General features: G+C 44.5%; 2 long non-coding RNA genes across 2 annotated transcripts; one reads left to right on the top strand and one right to left on the bottom strand.

Annotated features, from left to right (window-relative positions):
• Positions 1 to 5,974: 5,974 nt before the first annotated feature.
• Positions 5,975 to 11,084, bottom strand: LOC109495925. Its single transcript, XR_002151648.3, has 3 exons — positions 10,844 to 11,084; positions 7,613 to 7,788; positions 5,975 to 6,147 (listed from the first exon to the last, which is right to left on the bottom strand). It is a non-coding gene; the product is annotated as an uncharacterized LOC109495925 (long non-coding RNA).
• Positions 11,085 to 16,974: 5,890 nt separating this feature from the next.
• Positions 16,975 to 18,948, top strand: LOC109495924. Its single transcript, XR_002151647.2, has 2 exons — positions 16,975 to 18,541; positions 18,637 to 18,948. It is a non-coding gene; the product is annotated as an uncharacterized LOC109495924 (long non-coding RNA).
• Positions 18,949 to 21,455: the final 2,507 nt, after the last annotated feature.

Below are 21,455 nucleotides of genomic sequence, written 5' to 3'. Positions count from 1 at the left end.
AGCTCAGGTTATGATCTCACGGTTTGTGGGTTCGAGCTCCGCATCAGGCTCTGTGCTGGCAGCTCGGAGCCTGGAGCCTGCTTCAGATTCTGTGTCCCCCTCTCTCTCTCTGCACCTTCTCTCTCTCTCTCTCTCTCAAAAATACATAAACATTAAAAAAATCTTAAATTTATTTTGAGATGCTTGTAGATTTACTTACAGTTGTGTGTTTTTGTTGTTCTTGTTACGGAGTTGCAGGAGGTCCTTACATGTTTAGATATTAGCCCCTTACCCATTTTATGTTTTCAAATATTTTCTTCCATTTCGTAGATTGCTTTTTCATTTTGTGCATCTTTTCTTTTGTTGTGCAGAAGGTTTTTAGATTGATGTAGTCCCCCTTGTTGATTTTTGCTTCTATTATTTGTGTTTTTGGTGTCACATCCCAAAAATCATTGCCAAGACTGATGTCAAGGAGCTTCTTCCCTGTGTTTTTCTAGGATTTTTATGTATCAGGTCTTAGGCTTACATCTGTAATCCATTTTGAGTTAATTTCCTTCTTTTTCCCAATGTAAGTGTTTAAATCTGTACATTTCCTCCTAGATACCATTTTAGCTGCATTTCACACATTTTGATATGTTGTATTTTTTATCATTTATAAGTGTGTTCTTATTATACTGAATAATGTATAGAATTGTTGAATCCTTATAATATACACCTGAAACCAACATAACACTGTATGTTAATTATACCTGAATTAAAAAATAAAATAAAATAGAAAAAATTGCATGTCAAAGTTGAAATTTTATACATACATATACATGTATAATGTATGTATATATAAATATGGTTTTTTAAATTTTTTTAACGTTTATTTATTTTTGAGACAGAGCATGAACAGGGGAGGGTCAGAGAGAAAGAGAGACACAGAATCGGAAACAGGCTCCAGGCTCTGAGCTGTCAGCACAGAGCCCGACGCGGGGCTTGAATTCATGAACCGCGAGATCACGACCTGAGCCGAAGTTGGACGCTTAACCGACTGAGCCACCCAGGCGCCCCTAAATATGTTTTATACATATACAATTTATATGTATAAAATTTCAACTTTGACATATATATTTTAAGAGTAAAAAAAGATACTAATTTGACATATCTGATATATATTATCTGTATCATAGATATCGTATATATCTATATCATAAATATCTATATCATATATAGAATTTGCATATATACAATATGCCCTATAGATAATCCTAAGCTGAAATGTCAATGCTAGGGCTCCTGTAATGATTCGTCCCTTCTGAGAAGTCTGTCTATTGTTACACTTTGAAAGAATGAATGTTAACTTTACTTTTGAGAAAGATATAAACTGGTCAATTGAAGTGTCAATAATTGCTGACTTCTAGAAGTATTTGTAAACTTGTGATTACATCACACATTCACATTTTTCAACAATGTAGCCAACTTTGTTTTTAAAAAAGTGTGTTCTTGGGTGCCTGGGTGGCTTAGTTGGTTAAGTGTCCGTCTGACTTCCGCTCAGGTCATGATCTCACGGTTCGTGGGTTCGAGCCCCGCATCGGGCTCTGTGCTGACAGCTCAGAGCCTAGAGCCTGCTTCAGATTCTGTGTCTCCCTCTCTCTGCCCCTCCCCTGCTCATACTCTGGTCTCTCTCTCTCTCTCTCTCAAAAATAAACATTAAAACAATTTTTTAATTAAAAAGTGTGTCTTGTGAAGTACTTGGGTGATTTTCTAAAAGATTTCTAGATTTTCTAGAAGACATTGTTATCAATTTCAATTTTGATTTCAATTTGGCCAAAAATATACTATATAAGATCTTAATCTTTTAATATGTATTAAGACATTATAGAAAAGAATATGGACAATCTTGGTGTAACTCTGGATTAGTTTTTTTTTCTTTTAGTTTTGATCAATTTTTCCTTCAGGTATCTTAAACCTTTATGATTAGGTACATACTCATTTAGGATTGTTATGTCTTAATGAATTAATACTTTCATTATTTAGAAGTGTCCTCTTTTATGTCTGGCAAGCTTCCTTATCTTGACATCTACTTTGATGTTAGTATAACCATACCGGCCCTCTGAGTTTTTTTATGATGAATTTTTTCTATTGTTTTGCTTTAACGTGTCCGTGCCTTTGTATTTAAGATACCTCTCTTATAGACAGCATAAGTTGGAGCTTGCTTTTTAATCCAATTTGACTATATCTGCCTTTTAATTGCAGAGTTCAATCCATTTTTATTGAATATAGTGATTTATATGGCTGGGTTTAAGTCGGACATTTTGCTCTTTGTTTTCTCTTGTCACATTTGTGTTTTGTTCCTCAGAACTTTCCTAAACTGAGCTAAACTAAGGGCAGCTCACCTCATCAAATCAGGGATTGAGATTATGAGAAGCCTCAGTCCTTGGGATATTCTAATTCCCTTTTACCATTACCCCTAGGACACAGCCCTTCCTATTGTCCAATGAAAAACTTTGCATGTTTTTCAAAGCCCCACCTTTTTGAAGCACTGTGAACGCCATTTTATTTCCCTCTAGTCCTATGAAAATCCCAAAAATTCTATTCAGGCTCTAGGCTCAGCATTTTTTTTTTTTTTTTTTGGAATCAACAGCTGAATTGAGTAGTGAAGGAGCTCTATTTCCCGACCTCACTCCCTTTGGTTTGGCCAGACCTTGGCCCTAAATTCTCTGTGCCTTGGTGGTTTCCTGATGCCTTTGAACAGGTGTTCTTTATATTTTGTCTGGCTTCTCTTATGGCTCTCAGCAGGATGGTTGGTCCAACACAACCCAGTCTGTCATTGCTGAAAACAAAACTCGCCAATAATATTTACAGAAAAGCCAAAACAGAGACATGGTACCTTATCTGGAAATCTAGCCTGTGTAACTTAGTGGTGTATAATTTGATTAGTTATTGCCCTGCCCTGAGATCAGGGTTCTGCCACTGGCCCAACTCTCAAAAATACCTGTATATATATATACGTATATATATATACGTATATATGTATGTACATATATACGTATATATATATACGTATATATATATATATGTATATATATATACATATATATGTATATATATTGGGGGGGCAGGGAGCTTTGCGGGGTTAACCACAAGAGTTTTTGTTGTCATTTGTCTGATTTTTTTCCGATTCTGTGAGATGAATCTGTTTCATCAGTCATTATGTAATTAAATTTCTGAAGCAGTTAACAATTTTTATTATCTGAAAGGGTCAATTCATTTGGTTTAATCACAGTGTGGTAACAGCAGAATTCAGTTCTGCTCAGTGCCCATCTCTTTCCACAGTTACGTTATTTTTTTTTCATTTATTTTTATTTTTATTTATTTTACCATAACAAAGATTTACTCAAACCTCTCATGACATTTCAGGGCATGATTTTAAATGTCACCTTTTATCTTGTCCCATTAGCTCATTATATTTACGTTGTTGTTTTCCCAGTGTTGGAAGGAATGACAGTCATGACTGATTGATTAGTTAATTGAGTTTTAAAGAGTTTGGTTGGGGAGACTCACACTGGACATAGGCAAGTAATTTTTGGTTTCAATCACCCTAATCTAACTATTTATCACTTTTATAGGCTGAAATTGTGATTCCTTTTTAATTAAAAAAAAAAAAAAAGAATGTAATATGAGAAAGTAGTCCATGAAAATAGGCCCAGAGGGAAGGATGAGAGAACAACTGGCTGGGAGGGTGGAGGGGGGAGGTTTGAAGGGACTTTGCTGTTGCTAAGATAATACTTCATAAAGGTTCTCATCTGACGTATGGTGACAAATGTTAGCTAGAGTTCATGGTGATCACTCCGCAGTATGTACAAATACTGAATCATTCTATTACACCCCTGAAACTAATATAACGTTGTCAATTATACCTCAATTAAAAGAAAAAGAAGAGGAAAAAACAAGAGACTCTGTGGGACCACATTGGTCATGGAAAGGGCAATGGGCTGGAAATTCTGGTCCGAGGGCTTCTCCTAAGGAGCTATGAAGCTGGGCTCACTTCTGCCTCCAGGTGGCGTCTCTTTCCCCAGCTGACCCCCCGGGGTGGAGGTGGGGGGTGGGGGACGTCCACAAAGCAGACACCCCATGCCTTCTTTGAGGGCACTCTAAAGTCAATCTACTGGTAGCTCCGCATCTCTAGTCTTCAGTTCTGTATTTGAGAAGTGAGGACATTGAAATCAATCATTGGTGAGGCTCCTTCTAAGCCCTAATATTTCATGACTTTGAAAGGGATTTTTAAGGCTTAACTCAGCTTTAGGAGCTCTGGGAACCTTTTGAAATTGATGCAAAATTTCATGTGTTTCTGTGCACGTATACAGATGTGTATTTTTCCGGGGAGAGGGTTCTTCCCACTATTATTCAATTCTAGGATGTTCCATGAGTGCAAAAATATTAAGGAACAAATGAATAGTTTATTTAAACTTTCATTTCACCGTAATAATCAACAAACATCTTATTGAGCATCTTTTATGTGTTCATATGAGCACATAGATGAATAAGACACATTTTGGAGAAATGTTTAGTCAGTAAATCATCAGCATAGTTGTGTTGTTTCTTCTGGAGTGTTTTGAATTGGGCTCATGCCAGAAATTCAGGGTTCTAGTCCTAACTCTGGTGACTGGATGTGACTTTGGCCCCTGGTTTCCTCAAGTGAGATGTAGCTTTAGTCAAATACATCCTACTTACTCTTTACAGTTATTCATTCAGTTAATAAACAGATCGTACATAGCCCTACATATTAGGCACTGTGCTAGGTACAAGGGTTATGGTTGTGAATGACCCTGACACCCTGCTCCCATGGAGCAACAGACTAGTTGGTAAGCTATGGATTTGATTTTCCTGGGATAAATATGCCACAGTAACGTTGAGAAGTAGGAAATATATGCTATTATTCACCTCAGATCAGAGCCTGAACACATGGCTTTGTTTCCCCTTCTTTTCTTCTTTAAATATTAAATTGAATTAAGGGAATAAAGAAGCATCTAGAAAAGCCATATATACACGATGCTTCCTGAATACAGAGACATAACAGAAATGGTAACTGTGAGATTTCTCTGAAAATTAACAATGTGAGTTTTATAAATTGATCTCTGGGCTTTTGGAGATGTCCTGAGGCTGGTTTCCTGGAATTGAAAAGCATTGAGAGTGTGTGCTCAGACTTCTCACTCAAGATAATAGATTGAGCATGGGGAAAAAAAATGCCCTCATTTCAAGACATAGAAATAATAAAAAATACTTTAAAAATAGTCACAGTCACATAGAATTAATAAAAATAAAAAAGTTAAGTTATGTAACAGCATACTACAATAAGATGGAGAAATCTTAGCCACATCAGATGCCAGCAGACAAGAGAGGGTCAGCCTCAAAGTGTTAGGGATATGTGACTTTGAACTTGGAATTCTTTATCTAGCCAAGGATACATAGGGGTTGGGGGCTCAATCTGTTTTAACAGTCTTTCCAGGTGGTTCTGAGGCACACTGAAGTTTGAGAAGCCCCAGGCTTGAGCATTTTCCTGATAGACATCCTGGAGAAAGCTTGTCCACTGCTAACCTCCTTACTTCCTGCAAATACATGGAACTTGATTTGCCCGATTTTGCCCACTCTTAGCAACACCTGGTGTGGTTTATGTAACAGGGATACTATCTTAACCTAAAAGAATGCAATTACAGTGGGGTTGAGTTTCAGACACCCATAAGGCAGGTTGGAGTGGGATGTGGTATTTAGGGAGCTGGGTGGCTTCCAGCAGCCAGCATATTACATGGAGTGTTGCCTACCTCTGCAGAAGATCTGGTCCTGAGGAAAGCAAGCCATCTCTGTCTTCCCTTTGCCTCAGTCCTCTGGAAGTGGGTGTTCCTCTGTCTGAGCATGTCTGCCTTTGTGTGTTTAATTACTTCTTTGCTCCAAGATAGAGCTTGAAATAGAGTTTGCAATAAACTGTTATGAAGGGGCTGAGACCCACCTGTTCTGTTTTTCAAAAGGTTTATTTTCAGCCTCTCCACTGGATGCCCCACGGAAGCTCTTTAGAGAAGATCTTTTCTCTCTACTATTTCAAGTGTTTACGGTCTGGTTTTTCTAGGTCCGAGTCCAGTTTCCTGACTGAAGGGCTTTCATCATTTTTACAGTGCTTATTTTTCTCTGTGGATAAAAGGAAAGAAAATGCGAATTTCTATCAGTCACCAGGGGAAAAGTGTTTGGAAGCTTTGCTTTTCAATAAGATTTGTCTCCTTATGGTCCCAGATCCCAGAACTAAGAGGAGTGGGTGGAAAGTGGTCTGGGAGCTGGCAATACCACCGAAAACTGTACCTCACAGATTCGGTCCCGGGTTAGAGATGACCTTATTCATCTTCGGGTCTCCAGCTCTAAGCACAGAGGTGATTAGGAAAGGTTTTTGGATAAATAAATGGATGAATGAATGAATGAATGAATGAATGGCTTTATTTTCCATTTGAATTTGTTTCTGTGTTTCCTGGCCCCTAAGGCAAAAAGGCCAGTCCCTTGATATGGAGTTGTGAATCTTTGGACAAAATTCTGCAGTGTGTGGAGAGTTCCATGCTCACTGATTTTGATGGAGTCCCCCAGGGCCACTCAAGCTTGGGAGAAAAGTGCCTCCCAGCTCCACTCTTTGGATGAAGAGCCTGAGTCTGGGTAACATGGAAGGCCATGCATTTAGAAAGTAGCTGAATTGAGACCAAAAATCCATCCCTTCAGATTTTCCTCTCAGTTAAGCAGGTAATAGAACAAATTTGTATCTTTGGCCATCCTTGCTCAAAAGATGGGAAATGCTACTTAAATGGAGGGCATACCATTAAATTACGTCAATTCAGAAGAATAGGATAATATAGTTTGTGTTTTGGGAGAATCCAGATAAGCACTTAGAGTAGATTATGATTGGGAAGGGAAGAGTAGGGGAACAGATACTTCTTAAAAATTGCAGTATGACCACTGGATAATCTAAGGTCATCCAGGGAAAATTTGGAGCACATTTCTCATTTTCCTTACTCATTGTTCTGGACCATTCGATCAATGTAACTTTGCCTCTCAGAACACACCCCATCTGGGTACAGGAGAAAATGACCAAAAGATCACATTTTAAAGATGGGTTTATTTTTTAAATTACTGGTTTTCTCTTTTTATTCCTATTGCTTAATTATAATTGAGTTCTTTTTTCTGATAACCATGCTACCCATGTTTATTGCAGAAAGTTTGGGGGAAAAAATAGAAAAGTATAAAGAACATGAAAATCACACGTCGTCTCACCACACAGAGAGCAACGCTGGATGTAATTGGTATCACATCCCAAATATTATCCCCACACCCATGCCAATCCCCTAATTACCCCAGTTCTCATCAGCCTTGGGGTGCTGCTGGAGTCACTGTGGGGAGAAACCCTTCTCTTCATCTCTCCACATTGTTGTCCCTCATTAGAACACATGTGCTAAGGCTTGAGGAGGATGTAAGGTGACCCACTTGTCCCGATTTGCCAGAGACTTCCTGGTTTTAGCATTAAAAATCCCATATCACAGCAACACTTCAGTGCCAGGCAAACAGGGATGGTAGGTTTCTCTCTCCCACCCCAGTAGCAAAAAGTAAGAGCACCGACTCATCCACTGGAGAGCCAGCGAGAGACTGACTCTCAGCAGCGCATCGCTCTGTTGGGCAAGGTGAGTGTGTTCCAGTCACTGCTCATTCATGGCAGGGCTCTTGCTTCTTGTGGGATCTGTGCCCAGGCACAGTGAGCCTCGTGATCTCATCATTCTCCATCTTCCTTAGCAGAACCTAAAGCAAAAAAACCAAAGTGGTAGACTGTAAATTCGTCCTGCTCTGCTGGCCCATCACCTTCCATGCAGGGCACGGGCAGGGGATTGTGCGGTCGAAAGCCATGACTTAATGCAAGGGGACATTGCTGCTATTGATAAAACTGAGTCTCTGGTCCCTGTTTGGCTCCTTGTGTCTACTGTCAACCGGTTATAGTCCGGAAGGAAGACAAATGAGTAATTTATAGTTCCAGTCTCCAACACACCAGTGCCTTGGCAGGAGGACCCCTTTAAAGTACTGAAAAGTCCAGGGGCCAATTGGATAATTAGTGAATTGGATTAATGACTCGTGATTCTTACAACCAGTTGGTGATTCCTAAGGGCAAGTGTGAGTCGAGCTGGCAGCTGTGGCTCAGCGAAGGCTGAATGAAGGTCAAGCAAAGATGAGGTCTCTAGCCCTGGCCTTGGTGGTCGTGAAGGAGGTGGGTCAGTCTTCACCATTTTTGCCTTCTACTTGCCCTTCGTCTGCATCTCTGCTTCCACCATCGTGGTACCCTACTCTTTATCTAGACACCGTCTTTTGAGGAGCTCTCTCGTGTCTGAACAACCCTTACCATCAAAATTGACTCATTTCTGGCCGTTTTCTTTTTTAGCCAAGCTAAACATACCCTTACCATGTGATTCAGCGGTCGCGTTACTTGGTATTTCCTACTGTCCACACAAAAACCTACACACAGATGTTTATGGCGGCTCTATTTGTAATGGCCAAAGCTTGGAAGCAACCAAGAAGTCCTTTGGTAGGTGAATAGATAAGTTATGATACATCGAGATAATGGAATATTATTCGGTGCTAAAGAGAAGCAAACCATTAAGCCATGAAGAGACGTGGAGGAACCTTAAAAACATGTTACTGAGGGGAAAGGCTGAAAAGGCTACATGCTATATAATTCCAGCCCTATGATACCCAAGCGAAGGCAAAACCATGGGGACAGTAAAAAGAGCTGTGGCTCTATGGGATGACCAAGTGGGGACACAGAGCGTTTTCAGGAGAGTGAAATTATTCCATCTGATACTGTAATGATGGGTGGAGGCATATATTTGACATATATGACGTATATGTCACTATATATTTGTCCAAATGCATAGAGTGTGCAACACCAAGAATGAACCCTAATGTTAACTATGGACTCTGAGCGATAACGATGTGTCAGCAAAGGTTCATTGGTTGTAATAATAATTGTGGTGGGGGGATGTTGATAGTAGGGGGAGGCTGTACATGTGTGGAGTCCGAGGTACATGGGAATCCTGTATTTCCCACTTGACTGTGCCATGAAATAAAACTGCCATAAAAAAATAAAGTCTATAAAGAACAAAACTGACCCATCCTGAAGTTCCTTCCCCCAGGGCTGTGAGACAGAAGGCAAGGGTGGATTGAACCTGCTCATTTGGGTAGGTTCAGCATCTTGGCCGCAGCTCCTGGCTGTAGCCAGGGTTCCCACCCTCCTCGAAGAGGCTTGGCCCTGACATTTTCTGAGTAGTGGGAGTTTCTCTGGATTCTACCCTACACTTTGGCCCTTCTTCTTTCTGTATTCCATCCTCTTCTTTTCTGTCTGGGACCCTTCAGATTCAGGGTTCAGTTGGATGGTCTTCCTGACTTCAGTTTTGGTCTCTACTCAGATTTCTAGGAGTTCTTTCTTCCACCCATACCTCCTGGTTTCTTCCCAAGCAGCAGGTGTCTTAGACCACCAAAGCCAACGGCCTGGGCACCAGATAATCCACCAGGAGCCCGTCTCTGGCAGCTTTCCCAGTGTGCCTGTCTTCAGGGCAGCCGGCAAGAAAATCACTCGGTTCCCAAGGCAACCATCCCCAGGTCCAGAGGAGGAGGTTGTTGAGGGACAGAGCTGTAGGTTGGCTGACACTTTCCTCCCCCCGGAGATGTTGTGGGTTGAGAGACAGGTCCCAAAGGGAGGACAGATGTGGAGCCAGCATGTGAGATCAAATAACAACTGACATTTTCTTTGCCTTTCTACAATGCAGAAAGCAGTTTCGCCTCCCCTGTCTCTGTGTTCACACCAAGCCGTGTGGGAGGGAGAGTATGGTCATCCTCATGGGGAAGGGGGGGGCAGGTGAAAGAGCATCAGTTTTAAATATTTCTTTTTTTATTTTGAGAGAGAGAGAGAACGCACGCACGCATATGCTCACAAAAGTGGGGGAGGGGCAGAGAGGGAGGAAGAGAGAGAGAATCCCAGGCAGGCTCCCCACTGTCAGCACAGGGCTCGAACTCACAAATCGTGAGATCATGACCTGAGCCAAAGTCAGATGTTTAACCAACCAGGCACCCCAAAAGAGCATTAGTTTTAAAGCCTAGAAGTTCAGGATTCAAATCCTGACTGAGCTCTGCACTAGCTGAGTAACCTTGACCAGTTACTAAGCCTCTCATGTCTAAATTAGGGAAAATGCCTTCCTCACTGGGTTAAGATTAAATTACATAATGTATTAACACCCTCTAGCAGAGTGTGTGTGGCCCATTGAATAATAGCCGTTACTATTATTTTTCAGAAAAAAGAAATTGCCTCTTTAAGTGGTGAAGTCAATTGTCCAAGGTCACACAGCCGACTGGCAGCTAAGCTGGAATTCAAACCCTTGTCTATGAGTGTCTTACATTCTTAAAGAAAGAAGGGAAAGAAGGAAGGAAGGAAGGAAGGAAGGAAGGAAGGAAGGAAGGAAGAAGTAGTGAAGACACGGGTGTTAAACTCCTGAAAATAACTTCAATATCCAGAAGATCACTATGCAAGACCCAAGCCACAAGTCTGGGTTCTAAGATTCTTTTATGTTTATTTTTTATTTTTTTCTTGAGGTCGGGGGAGAGGGAGAGAGAAAGAAAGAGAGAGAGAGAGAGAGAGAGAGAAAGAGAGAGAGAGAATCCCAAGCAGGCTGGACGCCCGGTGAGAAGCCCAGTGCAGGGCTCGATCTCATGACCCTAGGATCATGACCCAAGCCAAAATCAAGAGTTAGACACTCAACCAACCGAGCCAGCCAGGCACCGCGAGGTTCTAATATTCTTTGTCGAGACTCACACTGTGCTAAGAATTTCACTTTCTTATCACATTTTTCTTCATAGCTGAACAACACGATTGGGACTATTATCCCCGTTGACACCTCACAAGGAAGGTGAAGTGTTTGAACCTGGAATGAGATCAGATTTCTGTGACGTCAACGCCCACGTTTGTTCTTAATCACCAGGCTGCGTGGCGTCTCCTCACGGGCTCGGGCTCTAGACCTGGCGGGGCTTATGATACAGAAAGAAACCTAGTCCAGCGGTGGCGCCGGAGGCCAGGGTGAACGGGAAGCGCCGCTTTGGAAGGAGTTGACCCTGGGGAGGACGCACTCCTGACGTTTACTCGTTCTTCAGTCAGTCTTTTCTGGAATCCTGGCTGACAAGATCCAGGCCCGGGGAAAGTGCCAAAATGTGCCTGCCAAGGCTCGGGCCCTGCGGCTCAGGCTCCAGATGTGAGGAGGGGGCGTCTGAGTTGAAGCCTCACCAGATACTTGCATCTGTTCCTTGCTTCTGTCCGGCTGCAGGTTTCGCTGTTGCCATCCTCACGGTTTTTCAAAGCAGCGAGTGTTTCCCCGTTGAGGAATGACATCAGCGCCCCCGGGGAGTTGGCGGGGGTGGGGGTGGGGGTGGGGGGTCATTTGCCCCTTGTTTTTCCATACCCATCTGCAGAAGCAAGAACTGTAGAACAATGACAACGCCGGGGTTTTGCTGCCAGAGAAAACCAGATGTGAATTCTGATTCTCCCATCATTTACCGGCTGGGTGACTTTGTACAATCGGCCTAACCTCTCTGGTCAGCTGTAAAATAGCAATAATCAGGAGAGGGGGTGCTGAAGCCAGGGAAGACCACACCAGTGGTACCCGCCCCCCGCCCCCACCCACCCTCATCTACCGCATCCCAGGACCTGACCGTGGCTTTTGAAGGTTGGGGCTGGAGCAGTCTGTGCAGGGGTGAGAAGGCCTCAGAAACCGTCCGTGCTGATTAGAGAGCACCGCAGATGGTGACAAACAGCAGAATTCTGCCGTATTCGTTTACAACGAAAAGTACATGTGTCACGTCTAGCACTAGCCGGATGGACTAGTCACCCAGGAGGCCAGATCTCCAACAGGAGGTTACCGGGGCCGGTGCAGGGCGGAGAAGGCAAACCTTGGCTAATGTGGGGAGAAGATCGCTGCGCTAATTTCACGAATGTGGTTGAGGGCCTACTTTATGCCTGTTATGGGCTGAATTGTTTTCCCCCCCAAATTCCCATGTTGAAGTCCTAACCCCCAGGACCCAAGAGTGGGACTGTATTTGGAGGCAGACCCCTTACAGAGGTAATTAAGTTCGTATGGGGCCATTAGGGTGGGTCTCATCCAACGTGGCTTGTGTCCCCATGAGGAGATTTGGACACAGACGGACGTGGACGGAAGGCCGTGTGAGGACACGGGGAAAAGACGGCCATCTGCAAGCCAAGGAGAGAGGCTCAGAAGAAGCCAGCCCTGCCAGCCTGCTGACATCTCGCTCTCAGACATCCAGCCTCTAGAACTGTGAGAAATTAATTCCCGGTGTTTAGCCCCCCAATCTGCACGATCTGCCCTGGAGCTGAAGTTGACTAATAACAATGCTGGACGCTGGTCTCACAGTCTCTACTGTGGGGGTGGGGTAACATTTACCTCCCCGAGTTGCCATCCCCACCAGGGAGACGTGAGCCTAAAGCAAATAAGCCAGAGAGTCTCTCTCCGAGGAGAGACATGACTCATGAAGTGAGACCAGAGAAATAAGGATGAACCATGCATGGGGAGCCCTGGAGACAAATGCTCCAGGAGGACAGAGTCGCAAGGGGCTGTAAGGCCCCGGGCAAGGCCAGGGAACAGGAAGGACGCAGGCAAGCTGGGGCAAATGAGCAGGGGGGCAAGGGGCCTGGGAAAGTCACCGAGGCTGCAGGGCCAGAGTGCACAGAGCTCACGGGCCAGTGGACAGACTTAACCTTCTTCCTCGGAGCAATGAATTGTTGGAAGCCGGGCAGCAACCAGACCTGATCTACACGTTTGGAGATCACCTTGGCTGCCCCAGGGATACCTGTTGAGAGGTCTTTGCAACCGTCAGGCCAGCCATGACGGTGGCAGAAGAACCGAGGAACCGCGGAAGGATATGGATATGTTTGGGGTCTGCCCCCTATTGACAGGCTCTGATAAATGGAAGTTGGAGGGTATGGGTAAGAGTAAAACCAATGACACCTCTCGGAATTTCGGCAGATACGTACATGGAAGTGTCATTTATCCAGCTGAGGATCCTAGGAGATGGATAGATCTGGGGTTGGAGAACGAGAAAACTGGAGGTGCTATATGATGTCCGTTAAGCGCAGAGACGACTTTGCCAGCGGGACCAGAGTATGTGAAAGCATGAGCAAGTCTTCCCCCTGAAGAGCTCTCGGGGTACTCAGACCAGGTTTTAGACCCACCCAACTCAAACTAGCTTAACACAAAATATCTTGGCTGAAGTGGCTGGGAAGCTCAGGGGTAGGTATGTGCTTCAGGCATGGCTGGATCCAGTTTGGTTTTTTTCTCTCCCTCTTGCTCTCTCTCCTCTGAGATGCTTTCCTCTGGGCTGATTTTATCCTCCGGTAAGCACTTAGCATAAATTTCCCTCCCCACTCTCCACACAAAAGTGAGGGTCAGTGATAGTCCCAGGAATGACTCTAAATCACTTGCTTTTGGGTCACATGGACAACCCTGAATGACTCACTGAATCACTGCGCCCTTGGGCTTTAACACTCACAGGCTAAGTCCAGGATACATGTCCAAGGTCTGAGGGCAGGGAGGTAAAGTTACTTTCACCTAAAACCAGATGGACTGGAGGTGGGAAAGAGATGCTTCCCCAAAAGCAAGCAATTCGGAAACATGAAACACTACCAGGCGATTGTGACCGTGTTACCCCATGCTTTGGATAAAGAGTGACTTTATTTTGTTTCAGCCCAGAGATCCTACCTATTTTTAAGTTTTAGCTGAGGCTGACCTGCCTCTTAGGCGGACCAGTTTCCTCCAGTGGATGGTCTCCCAGTTCTGGAAGATCAATTTTCTTTCCCTCGTTCCTCTTTATTCTAGAAGAGGGGCTCACGGTAGCCTCAGGGAACTGAGGTATATGAAAACGAAGAATCTGGCTCAGCGCAAGACACACAGTAGGCCCTCCACAGAGGACAGTGATTATTATAATCAGTTATTGAACAGGTGTCTACTGACCTCCTGTCATATGCCAGACCAGCCCTGGGAACTTGGGATGTGCATTCTCAGCTCGAGCCTCAGCTGGGGGTCAGCCATACAAGGCCTGTCTGGAAAATTGTGGTTCACACACCTGCCCAGGGTTCTTTCTACGAGAACTTAGGAGCCTCCTGAAAGAGAATAAAGCCTGGACGGGGAGGGGCAAGCACCGAAGAGCTTGGCCAACATCAAAACCCCAGCCCCCTGAGGGGAGGCCCGTGTGCGGGAATCCCAGGCCTCCCCATGGGTTTGCCTCTGTGCCCCACTCCGGGGCTGATGCCTGAATGCTCCAGAGAGAGTGGGGAGGTAAAGGAGCCACTGGGCTGAGATCCCCAGAGGGCTCTGGGATAGCGCAGCCCCCCGCCAGGCCCTTCCCGAGCATACAGTGAGCAGGGGAGGGTTCATCCCTCTCAGCCCGGGGCCGCAGCCCCGCTCTGGCTAGTGTGGGAGGCGGGGCAGTTCTGGGAATGGGAGTAGTTCCAACCAAAAACACAGGCTTTAAGTCACTTTGCTGACAGTCAAATCTCTGAAAGCTAATTTACTAAAAGCCAATTCACCAAATGACCAAGTCACTGAATTCCTGAGTTTTTATGGTTTTAGCTTCTCCCTTGCTCCTGCCCCTGCCCTGGCCTCTGTTTATACGTGAGTGGTGCCAGTGGCGGGGATGGGGAGATTCAAGAACATGGGCCACCGCGGTCTATATTTTTGTGCTGACTCTGCTCCCGAATCTGGCCAGTCCCTGCCTCTTGCCCGGCCCCTTCCTCCCCCATCTTCACTCAAAGGGGTGTGTTTTCCCTTAAAAGCAATTAAAAAATTTTTTTAATGTTTATTTATTTTTAAGAGAGAGAGAGACAGAGTGTGAGCAGGGGAGGGCCAGAGAGAGAGGGGGACACAGAATCTGAAGCAGGCTCCAGGCTCTGAGCTGTCAGCCCAGAGCCCGATGCAGGGCTCGAACTCACGGACTGCGAGATCATGACCTGAGCCGAAGTCGGACGCTTAACTGACTGAGCCACCCAGGCGCCCCTCTCTTAAAGGCAATTTAATGTCATCCATAGTTTTGGAGACACGTGCCTTGCCACTCTGTACCAGTTAGGATTGCTGTTGACTGCAAGCTACAGAAAACCTAACAGATCCGGGGTTTTCACCCATGTGGCAGGAATCCTGAAGGGGAGCAGAGCAGAGTGAGGGCTTCTTGCGGCCGTCATCGGATTGGCCTTGGCTTCTGTCCTCAGGTGGAGAGAAGGCTGCTGTAGCTCCAGTGATCACATTTACATTCCAAGAAGGAATCAGGGGATAGGATAAAGGAAAAAAGCTGTGGCAGGTAAACCAAAGCATTTCAAAAGTGCCAGCCAGTAGACTTCTTACTATCTGTCACTGGCCAACATTTGTCACGTGGTCACCCGTTTCTGTCTCTGCCTTCTTATCTGTTCCTACCCCTGTAGCTAGAAATGATGGTGGGTGACCTGTCCCAGGCCTTGTTTAAGTTTTTTTTTTTAAAGTTTCTGGGGCTGAGTGAGGGAATAAGACTTTTGAGGAGGCCGAGTTTCTATAGATCAAGTGGATCAGGAGAGTCGTGACTTCGGCCTTATTACGGTTACTGGAATCCATTTCTGCCCATCCGGTCGATAGGACCTGAGGAAATTCAGTATTCGGGGGTAAATAAGGCATGGTGACAAGTACATATTGATTCTAGAGCCAGAGAAAATGCATCTGAGTCATAGGAGAGGTGTGAACAAAGCACATGTACCTCTTGTTTTTGTTTTTGTTTTTGTTCTCGTAAGTATAGTTGACACACAACATATATGAGTTTCGGACGTACAGCCTAGTGATCTGACAATTCTACACATTTCTCAGTGCTCACAACAATGAGTATAGTCACTGTCACCATACTTTATTACAATATTAACTCCAGGGGCGCCTGGGTGGTGCAGTCGGTTAAGCGTCCGACTTCAGCCAGGTCACGATCTCGCGGTCCGTGAGTTCGAGCCCCGCGTCGGGCTCTGGGCTGATGGCTCAGAGCCTGGAGCCTGTTTCCGATTCTGTGTCTCCCTCTCTCTCTGCCCCTCCCCCGTTCATGCTCTCTCTCTGTCCCAAAAATAAATAAACGTTGAAAAAAAAAATTTAAAAAAAAAAACAATATTAACTCCGTTCTCTATGCTTTCCTTTTCATTTCTGTGACTTATTTATTTTATAACTGGAGATCTGTACCTCTTAATCCCCTTCACCTATTTCATGACAATGTGGATGGGCCTAGAGGGTATTATACTAAGGGAAATCAGTTCAGACAAATACCATTTGAGTTCACATATTTGTGGAATCTGAAAAACAGAACAAAAGAAAAAAGAACAAAGACCGAAACAGCCTTGTAAATACAGAGAGCAACCTTGTGATTGCAGGAGGGGAGGGGAGGGTGGAGGGGCTGAGGGTCGCGGTACTCCTGATGTGTATTTTTAAAACTGACATCAGTGCATATTGAACTTTGGCATCAACGCAAATATACTTCCATTTAGTGGCCACCACTGTGCCTATATGTGCCCGAATCCTAAACTGATCCAGCTGAACTTCCAGAATATGCCAGAGGGAGAAAAGGGCCCTTGGCTATCTCCTAAGAGCCGTGGGTGGACTCTTAGGAGTTGTAAATGGTTCTGGTGAAGGAGCTCAGGAAAACCACAGAAATGACTCACCACTATCTGAATTTTGTTGTTGTTGTTTTTAATTTTTTTTTCAATATTTATTTATTTTTGAGACAGAGAGAGACAGAGCATGAACGGGGGAGGGTCAGAGACAGAGGGAAACACAGAATCTGAAACAGGCTCCAGGCTCTGAGCTGTCAGCACAGAGCCCGACGCGGGGCTCGAACTCACAGACCGCGAGATCATGACCTGAGCCGAGGTCGGACGCTTAACCGACTGAGCCACTCAGGTGCCCCTGAATTTTGTTGTTTTATTGAAAATATGTTGCATACAGTTAGCAAGCAGCTTCATTAAATCATCATAGACATCACAAAGGCTGGTGCAGGCAGAAAATTCATCATTCTCTAGGGAGAAAATATAATCCAGTATATTCTAATGTAATAGCTATTGTGTTGGGAACAGGAAGAGAATGTGGTTTTAAAACCGAACAGAACTGCCTCGTAATTAGCTATGACTCCCTAATTTCTGATCGGTGAATTGGGAATAGTCATACCTGCATGTAGAAAGCGTTACTATTATTCCCCAATATCTGGTTCTCTACTTCTGAACACGGGAGGGGGCTGTAGTTCTCTGTTCTCTTGAAGTCGGGTTTGTCCACGTGATTGTTTTGGCCAATGAGCCCTGGGTGAAAGTATCCTGTGTTATTTCCGAGTGGAAGCATTGACTAGTCAATGTTGGGGTCTCATCACACTGTTTTCCCTGACCCAGACATCGTGGAATCAATGTTGACATGGAGGGTCCCTATGGAATCCTGGGCCAGCGTGTGGGTTGGTTCTCAGACCCAAAGCCACGTCTGTGAGTGACAAAAACTATTCAGGTAAAACTCTGAGATTTGAGAGTGTGTGTTACCGCAATACATTCCGGCCTATCCTGACCATAGACTCTTCACGGAGTCATCACCAGGATTCAAGAAGATTATGAAAATATCTAGCGCACTTGCTGCAATAAAGATCAGCTACCAGGGGAGCTACATATGAATGAAGCACAGAAAATACTCCATAGGTGAGGTTCCCAACACATGGTGCTGGGAAAACTGGATATCCACGTGCAAAAGAGTGACATTGGATGCTTACTTAACACCGCATACAAAAATTAACACCGCATGTATCACAGCCCTAAATATAAGAGCTGTAACTCTAGACCTCTTAGAAGAAAACACAGAGGGAGAGCTGCAGAACACTGGTTTTGATCGTGATTTCTTGGATAGGACACCAAAGGCATAGGCAACAAAAGAAGAACAAGGCAACTTGGGCTCCATCAGAATTTTTAAAAATGTATGTCAAAGGACACCATGGACAGAGTGACAAGGCAAGTCATAGAACGAGAGAAAATATTTGCAAATCACACATCTGATAAAGGATTGATACCCGGAATGTCGAAAGAACCTCTTTTTTCTTTTAGTTTTTTAAAGGTTCATTTACTTATTTATTTTGAGACACCGAGAGAGAGAGAGAGAGAGAGAGAGCGCGAGCAGGAGTGGGGGAGGGGCAAAGAGAGCGAGAGCGAGAATCCCAAGCAGGCTCCACACTGTCCGCGCTGTCCTTGCTGTCCTTGCGGTCAGCGTGGAGCCCGACACGGGACTCAAACTCATGAACTGTGAGATCATGACCTGAGCTGAAGCCGAGAGTTGGCAGTTTAACTGATTCAGCCACCCAGGCGTCCCAGAATGTAGAGAGAGCTTCTAACACTCAACAACAGAAATCAACCCAGTTTAAAAATGAGCACAGGATGTGAACAGACATTTCTCCGAAGGAGATAAACGACCAATAACCACATGAAAACAAGGTAGGGAAGCTGGAGGGATTCCATTTTAGAAAGGCTCTGTCTCTGCTGTTTTTCCGCTAGGTTCCATGTACCCATGTCCTATATTTTTCATCCAGCTAAAAGCCAAAGAATCTACGTTCCCGCTCCAAGGGGGAAGGAAGAGCGTTCGTCATTCTCTGAGTTTCTCCTAGGCCCCCAAACACCCGATAACATCTAAGAAGAGCCAGATCCCAAACATGTTCTAGGACATCAGCTTCAAACAAACCTCAGCCAAGATTCCTGGAGGAACACGTTCCCTGGACCCTCTTCCAAATAACCCCCCAGCCCCAAGTGACGACAGGACTCATTCTCCATTCCTTTCCGTGTCTCCCAGACATTCTGTCTGGTATTTTCCGTCACACTTTTCGATAAACTCTGTTTTCACTTTCTCTGGCTCGTGTTTGGTTTCTATCCTGCGTGCAACCGAGGACCCTCTTGGCTGGTCCTGCAGGATCCCACCCTGGGTCCTTGGACCTGGCCTGCCAGCATCAAAAAGATACTGAATATCACCACTCATTGAGGAATTGCAAATCAAAACTGTGAGATATCACTTCGTACCTGCTAGGATGGCTATTATGAAAAAAAGAAACTCAGAAAAATAAAAAGTATTGTTGGGGATGTAAAGAAATTAGAGCTTTTGTACATAGCTGGTGGGAATATAAATGGGGGCCGTCCTTATGGAAAACAGAAATGTAATTCCTCAAAAAATTAAACAGTATTATTATACGATCCAGCAATTCCACTACTGGGCATATCCTGCTCCCCTTCCAAAAAAAAAAAAAAATGAAAGTAGGGTCTCAAAGAGATATTTGTATACTCGTTTTATAGTAGCAATTGTTCATAATGGCCGAAAGGCGAACTCAAGCTGAGTGTCCATGAATGGATAAACAAAAGGTGGTCTCCACATACAGTGGAATATTATTCAGCCTTACAGAGAAAGGGAATCCTGACACATAGTACAACATGGATGGACCTCGTAGGCTTTATATTAAGTGAAATACACCCGTCACCAAAGGCCAATTCTGTATGATTTCACTTACATGAGGTACTTAGACTCCTCAAACTCATAGAGACAGAAAGTAGAAGGGTGATTGCCAGGGGATGGGGGTGGCGGGGGGAGCACGGGAATTCGCTGTGTAATGGGAACAGAGTTTTAATTTTGCAAGATGAAGAATGTTCTGAAGGTAGGTGATGGTGATGGCTGTAGTACAATGTGAATGTATTCAATGCCACAGAACTGTATACTTAAAAATGGTTACAGGGCACCTGGGTGGCTCAGTGGGTTAAGCATCCGACTTCGGCTCAGGTCATGATCTTACAGTTCATGAATTCGAGCCCCGCCTCGGGCTCTGTGCTGACAGCTCAGAGCCTGGAGCCTGCTTCGGATTCTGTGTCTCCCTCGCTCTCTGCCCCTCCCCCGCTCACACTCTGTCTCTCTCTGTCCCTCTCAAAAATAAATGTAAAAGGAAAAAAATTTTTTAATGGTTAAAATGTAGGGCGCATGGGTGGCTCAGGTGGTTAAGCATCCAACTCTTGATTTCAGCACAGGTCACGATCTCATGGTTGGTGAGACTCAGCCTCACCTGGGACTCTGCACTGAGAGCACAGAGCCTGCTTGGGATTCTCTGTCTCCTTCTTTCTCTCTGCCCCTTCCCTGCTCATGCACGTGCATGTGCTCTCTCTCTCAAAATAAACAAATATAAAAAAAATTAATGGTTAATATGGTAAATTTTATGTTACATATATTTTTTTAATATTTTTTTTCAACGTTTATTTATTTTTGGGACAGAGCGAGACAGAGCATGAACGGGGGAGGGGCAGAGAGAGAGGGAGACACAGAATCGGAAACAGGCTCCAGGTTCTGAGCCATCAGCCCAGAGCCCGACGCGGGGCTCGAACTCACGGACCGTGAGATCGTGACCTGGCTGAAGTCGGACGCTTAACCGACTGCGCCACCCAGGCGCCCCTATGTTACATATATTTTACTAAAATGAAAAATAAGTAAATTTTTTTTAAAGCTGAGATTTAAGAGAAGCTCAGGAAGGAAAGGAAGGAACTTTCACTTGGAGATTCTAACTGCTCAATTTGGTTCTAAAATACAGAGTTTCATGGCATGAAACTCTCCCTGGGTCTCAGCTCCAACTTGGAAGGAAGATAATATGTCTTCACAAGGGACAGTGGGTGCCTGGTCCTTCACTGCTCAGTGGTGAAGTGATTCAGACAAGGTCCTGGAATAAACTGTTGCCAATTCTGTAAGGTCAAGAAAAGCTTCTCTGTATCAGTTAGGATTTGGTTCAGCTGCATGTGACAATAAAAACAACTACTACCCCCAAATAACTGTGGCTTTAGGAAGATAGAGGCTTGTTTTTGCTTTCACGTATAAAAGTCCGGACATAGTCCATATAGGAATGGTTTGGTGAGCCCACAATCAGCAGGGATTTGCACCTTTTCTATCTTTCTGCCCCACTATTCATGGTAGCTTCCATAGTCAAGGTTGCCTCATGATCCAAGACACCTGATAGAGCCCCAGCCATCACGCCCACAGTGCAGGTGTAGTGAAGGAGGAAGAAGAGGCACAAAGGGTCTGCCAGCTGAGTCAACCCCCTTTAGTGAGGTTTCCTGTGACCCCACCCACTGAGCTATGCTCACGCAGCCTCAGCTACCCCCAAAAGCAAGACACAGACAGACAGACGTCCTGCTTGAGCTTAGCACATTGCTGCCCTAGTACAGCTGGCCTTCTGCTACCAAGAAAGAAGAAGAAAATGGATATTTGGTATGTAGCTAGTTTCTGGTATGATTAAGTTCCTTCTACCATGTCTGTTTCTTCACATCCTTAACTTCCAAATCTAAGTTCTATGCCTGTAAAGAGCTCAGTTAAGTGTCTGCATTGTTTTCT

Source organism: Felis catus, chromosome F2 (genome assembly GCF_018350175.1).
Source record: "Felis catus isolate Fca126 chromosome F2, F.catus_Fca126_mat1.0, whole genome shotgun sequence".
Classification (NCBI taxonomy): Eukaryota; Metazoa; Chordata; class Mammalia; order Carnivora; family Felidae; genus Felis; species Felis catus.
This window is presented reverse-complemented; position numbering and strand designations above follow the sequence as displayed.